At 46.0% G+C, this 6,514-nt stretch overlaps 1 non-coding gene across 1 annotated transcript; it reads left to right on the forward strand.

The window, feature by feature from the left end:
- The first annotated feature begins 4,038 nt into the window (after positions 1–4,038).
- Positions 4,039–4,176, forward strand: LOC119938601. Its single transcript, XR_005454468.1, has one exon. It is a non-coding gene; the product is annotated as a small nucleolar RNA SNORA7 (small nucleolar RNA).
- The last annotated feature ends 2,338 nt before the right edge of the window (positions 4,177–6,514 follow it).

Consider the following 6,514-nt stretch of genomic DNA (forward strand, 5'->3'; position numbering starts at 1 on the left):
TGCATTTGTATCTATACCCTTTAAGCGCTTCTTAATACCACACCCTCAGCTTCAAAGCAGTTATGTACATAACCATAATTTATTTTTTTATTAATGTCTGTCTCCCCCTCTATACTGGAAGATACTTGTGGGCAGGGAACATGATTACAGACTCTGTTGCACTGTGCTCTCCCAAGCACTTAGTGCAGTGCTCTACAAACAGTTAAGTCCTCAATAATTACCATTAATTGATTAATAATAATGATGATGACATTTATTAAGTGCTTACTATGTGCAAAACATTGTTCTAAGCACTGGGGAGGTTACAAGGTGATCAGGTTGTCCCACAGGGGGCTCACTGTCTTAATCCCCATTTTACAGATGAGGTAATTGAGGCACAGAAAAGTTAAGTGACTTGCCCAACACAGCTGACAATTGGCGGAGCTGGGATTTGAACCCATGACCTCTGACTCCAAAGCCCAGGCTCTTTCCACTGAGCTTTGTTGATTGATTGATTGGCGAAAGCTGGTTCAGGGGCACAATTCTAATCTGTTCTCTGATCGGAGACCTGAAGAGTTTACTGATGACACAAAATACACATGATTTGGAGAATTTGTTTTTAATGTGGCTCCTCTCTTTGGATAAAATAATATCTCTGAAGAAAGCATATTGGGGGAAAAAAGCAGGAATGTCCATTAAGAAGGGTTCAAGTGTTTATATTGGGGTCAAGGACATGAATGAGAGCAAAAGAGGAGAGACTGAGAGCAGGAGTAGGGGAATATAGTGGCAGGAAAGGGCTAGTGGATAGAGCACCAGCCTGGCAACCAGAAGGACCTGGGCTCTAATCCTGACTCCACCACTTGTCCGCTGTGTGACCTTGGACAAGCCGCTTCACTTCTTTATGCTTCAGTTACCTCATCTGTAAAATGGGGATTAGGACTGTGAACCCCCTGTGGGACATAGGCTGTGTTCAGATTGATGGACTTGTATCTACCCCAGTGTTTAGTACAGTGCCTGGCATATAGTGAGCATTTAACAAATGCCATAAAAATGGAGAGGAAGGAGGACATTCTACAGTGTCAAACTGCACATATGACCCCCTCCTATCTCTGATGGTTGTCATTTGCTCTCTGCATCAAGCAGGACCTACGACCTTCTAGACTGTGAGCCCATTGTTGGGTAGGAATTGTCTCTATCTGTTGCTGAATTGTACTTTCCAAGTGCTTAGTACAGTGCTCGGCACACAGTAAGCACTCAGTAAGTATAATTGAATGAATGAATGAATGATCTTCTTTCCATTGGCTTTAAAGCCCTCGATCATTGTTCTTCCTAACAGTGCTTGGCACAAAGTAAGCACTTAACATGCCAACATTATTATTATTATTATTATTATTACTCACTCTTTTCTCTCGCTACACCCCAGCTCACACTTTTCATTCCTCTCAAGTTAACCTACTCACTGTCCTTGTTCTCTTCTCTCTTCCCCCCAACTTCTTGCTCATACCCTCCTCTAACCTAGAATCCACCTTCCCATCACATCTGACAGACCACGATTCTCCCCATCTTCACAGCCCTTCAGAGATCACATCTCCTTCAGGAGGCCTGTCACTAACAGTCTCTAATCTTCCCACCTCCTTCTCCCCAACAACCACCTCAGCTTTTCTGCCCTCACCAAAGCACATAAGGTAGCACAGCTCCTGTAGTACTTATGTTAGATTCTCTAGTATTCAATCAATTGTACTCATTGAGCTCTTACTATGTGCAGAGCACTGTACTAAGTGTTTGGGCGAGTACAATACAGCAGAATAAACAGGCACATTCCTGGCCCATGATGAGCTTACAATCTAGAGGGAGAGACTGGCATTAATATGAACAGTTATTCCCCTACATGGGTATTATTCAGTGTTTATCTTCCTAGATTATGAATGTCTCGAAGCTGGGCTGGTTTTTTTGAGTCTGTGTAGTCTCACAAAGGCTTTGTACAGGACTATGCACACAGTAGGTATGCATTCGAACTCTCTTACGTTATACTCTCCCAAGCACTTAGTACAGAGTTCTGCACAGAGTAAGTGCTCAATAAATACCATAAAAAGTAAGATTCTAAATAAATGCTATCTATGATAGGGATGAAGGCAATGGAAGGGGAGATAAGACTGGAGCAAAGAGACAGAGTATGAGAGGAGGATGAATGGGGGTCTGCAAGAGTACAGTGTGTCTGAAAGGTGGGGGAATTGGTAGTTCAGCCTAGAAATAATTATCTTTAGGTTGTGAACTGCTTGAAGCCAGGAATCTGTCGTTTGCTCTGGCATACTTTCCCAAGAACTTAGCACAGTGCTCTACACACAGTAGATTGGAGAGCCAGTCCATTCCGAGCCACCAGTCTATAAAGACCCTGAAGACAGGGCTACTAGAGCCAGAGGCAACCAGGAAATCAATCAATCAGTGGTATTTGATGAGTGCTTACTGTGTGCAGAGTACTGCACTAAGCGTTTGGGAGAACAAAATAGAGTAAGTAGACAGTATCTCTTCCCTCAAGGAGTTTACCCTTTAGTCGGGGAGACAGGCGTTGAAATAAATTACAGGTAGGGGAAGCATCGAGTATAACATGCATGTTGTGGGTGGGATGGGGTGTGAGTCTAACTGCCTAGGGGTAACCTAAACTGGGGGATATTGGCAGGAACAGTGATGTCCCCTTTGTAATCCCAGCAGCAATGGAACTGTACTAAAAATGTATCAGGAATTGAGTTGGGGATATGGGAAAATTGGAGATATAGGGAGACAGGGAGACAAGTATATTCATTCATTCAATCATGTTTATTGACTGCCTACTCTGTGCAGAGCACTGGGGAAAATACAGCACAACAATAAACAGTGACTTTTGCTGCCCACACCAGCTTACAGTCTAGAGGGGGGGAGACAGACATTAATACAAATAAATCAAATTACAGATATGTACCTAAGTGCTTTGGAGCTGGGAGGAGTTCAAGGTAAAGGAAGCTGGATAGGAAAGTCAAAAGCCAAAGGATTATAATAATTGTGGTATTTATTGTTTGTGTGAAGCACTTTGCTAAGCATTGGGGGAGAGTACTACAATCAGATCACATACAGCCCCTGTCTCACACAGGATCACAGTCTAAGATGGGGTACACACACACACACACACACACACACACACACACACACACACACACCTCTCTCCCCCCACCTTCCCCCCCCCGGCAAGTGACAGGGATTGCCATTAGAACCCAGATTCTCTGACTCCCAGATTCCCAGGCCAGCCCCATTACCACTAGACTGCATTGCTTTATCGAGGGGTCCAGGGCTAGGTGGGAGGGGCTGGGCTATTTCCCCAGCTAATTCACAAAAGCCAAAACTCAGTTGGCATTCCCCACTAGGGAAGGGATTTCTGTTCATTGAATGGTGGTCCCTCGTGAGTTTGCCATCTTGACCCCTCTAATCACCCTTTCCTCCACAGGCTTTACTTATGAGTCCCCAACCCACAGGCCCAAGCCAGATTGGGAAGGAATCAAAGGGAGGATGCAACTAACCTGCATTCATTCACTATAGAGTTAGCTAACTTATAGTTGCCGTTTGATAAGCACTTACTATCATCATCATCATCATCATCATCAATCGTATTTATTGAGTGCTTACTGTGTGCAGAGCACTGTACTAAGCGCTTGGGAAGTACAAGTTGGCAACATATAGAGACAGTCCCTACCCAGCAGTGGGCTCACAGTCTAAAAGGGGGAGACAGAGAACAAAACCAAACATACTAACAAAATAAAATAAATAGAATAGATATGTACAAGTAAAATAAATAAATAAATAAATAGAGTAATAAATATGTATAAAACATATATACATATATACAGGTGCTGTGGGGAAGGGAAGGAGGTAAGATGGGGGGGATGGAGAGAGGGGCGAGGGGGAGAGGAAGGAAGGGGCTCAGTCTGGGAAGGCCTCCTGGAGGAGGTGAGCTCTCAGTAGGGCCTTGAAGGGAGGAAGAGAGCTAGCTTGGTGGATGAGCAGAGGGAGGGCATTCCAGGCCCTATACTCCCCCTCCCAGCATCGTACCTAGCAAGTGTCCAGTACTCTGCCACTCTCGACTATGGGAGGAAAAGTCAAGCAGAGGCATATCCATTCCATTCCTAGCTTGGGCAGTGGCTAGCGAGTGGAAGACAATCTGCTACAAGTCAAAATAATAATTATGATATTTCATTCATTCATTCAATTGTATTTATTGAGCACTTACTGTGTGCAGAGCTCTGTACTAAGCACTTGGGAAGTACAAGTTGGCAACATATAGAGACGGTCCCTACCCAACAGTGGGCTCACAGTCTAGAAGGGGGAGACAGGGAACAAAACAAAACATATTAACAAAATAAAATAAGTAGAATAAATATGTACAAGTAAAATAAATAAATAGAGTAATAAATATGTACAAACATATATACATATATACAGGTGTTGTGGGGAAGGGAAGGAGGTAAGGCGGGGGGGATGGAGAGGAGGATGAGGGGGAGAGGAAGGAGGGGGCTCAGTCTGGGAAGGCCTCCTGGTGGAGGTGAGCTCTCAGTAGGGCCTTGAAGGGAGGAAGAGAGCTAGCTTGGTGGATGTGGGGAGGGAGAGCATTCCAGGCCCGGGGGATGACGTGGGCCGGGGGTCGATGGCGGGACAGGCGAGAACGAGGCACGGTGAGGAGGTTAGCAGCAGAGGACCGGAGGGTGCGGGCTGGGCTGTAGAAGGAGAGAAGGGAGGTGAGGTAGGAGGGGGCGAGGGGATGGACAGCCTTGAAGCCCAGGGTGAGGAGTTTCTGCCTGATGCGCAGATTGATTGGTAGCCACTGGAGATTTTTGAGGAGGGGAGTAACATGCCCAGAGCGTTTCTGGACAAAGACAATCCGGGCAGAGGCGTGAAGTATGGATTGAAGTGGGGAGAGACAGGAGGATGGGAGATCGGAGAGAAGACTGATACAGTAATCCAGATGGGATAGGATGAGAGCTTGAATGAGCAGGGTAGCAGTTTGGATGGAGAGGAAAGGGCGGATCTTGGCAATGTTGCGGAGGTGAGACTGGCAGGTTTTGGTGATGGATTGGATGTGAGGGGTGAACCAGAGAGTGGAGTCGAGGATGACACCAAGGTTGTGGGCTTGTGAGACGGGAAGGATGGTAGTGCCATCAACAGTGATGGCATTTGTTAAGCACTTACTATGTGCCAGGCACTATAATAAGTGCTGGGGTGGACACAAGCAAGTTGGGTTGGAGGCAGTCCCTGCTCCATGTGGGGTTCACCATCTCAATCCCCATTTTACAGATGAGGTAACTGAGGCACAGAGAAGAGAAGTAACTTGCCCAAGGTCAAACAGCAGACAAGTGGCGGAGCTAGGATTAGAACCCATGACTTTCTGACTCCCAGGCTTATGCTCTATTCACTATGCCATGCTGCTTTTCTACAATTCACCTGTGCTGGGCAGCTGTGGCAAGACAGAAAGTAGAGGGTGGAGTCTCAGATTTACTGCATTGAAGGAGGCAATGGTAAACCACTTCCATATTTTTACCCAGAAAACTCTCCGGGTACACTACCAGAACAATTGCAGATGGAGGTGGGGCGTTCTGTCGAGAGATGTGTCCATGGCGTTGCTATGGGTCAGAGATGACTGGACAGCATAAGACAAGAAAAGCATTATACTAAGCACCAGATTACATACAATATACCCAAATTGGACAAAGTCCCTGTCCCACATGGGACTCATGCTCTAAGAAGAAGGTAGAACAGGTATTGTTTCCTCATTTGAGAAGCATCGTGGCCTCATGGAGCCTTTTAGACTGTGAGCCCACTGTTGGGTAGGGACTGTCTCTATATGTTGCCAATTTGTACTTCCCAAGCGCTTAGTACAGTGCTCTGCACATAGTAAGCGCTCAAGAAATACGATTGATGATGATGATGATGGGCCTGGGAGTCCAGAGGACCTGGATTCTAATTCTGGCCCTGCCACGTGTTTGCTGTGTGACCGTGGGCAAGTAACTTCATTTCTTTGTGCCTCAGTTACCTCATCTGTAAAACAGGGACTAAGACTCCCAAGGTCGACAGGAACTGTGTCCAGCCTCACAACCTTGTGCTTAGTACAGTGCTTTGCACAAAGTAAGTGCTTAACAAGGTACCCTAGAAAAAAATTGCAGATGAGATTGAGGTGCGGAGAGGTTGTAATGTGGCCCAAGGTCATGTCACAGCAAATAGAAGAGACTGGACTGGAACCCAGGTCCTGCTGACTCCCAGGTTCGTTGCTTCCTGGGCCATGCTGCTCTTTGGAGAAGTGGGTCACTTTGCACAAAAATTCTGTGAAAAACGCAACTATCCTGGGGGAGGTGAATTTGCACGCACTACGACAGGAATCATGGTGAATCAATAGGCAGGGATGGCTAGCTCTTTCCTGCTATCCTACATGCAAATAAGGCAATCATACCGACTGACACTCTGTTGGAATCCCCGATATCAGTGCTCCATGCAGGCTGATGTTGAAACACTGATACCT

Source organism: Tachyglossus aculeatus, chromosome 1 (assembly GCF_015852505.1).
Source record: "Tachyglossus aculeatus isolate mTacAcu1 chromosome 1, mTacAcu1.pri, whole genome shotgun sequence".
Classification (NCBI taxonomy): domain Eukaryota; kingdom Metazoa; phylum Chordata; class Mammalia; order Monotremata; family Tachyglossidae; genus Tachyglossus; species Tachyglossus aculeatus.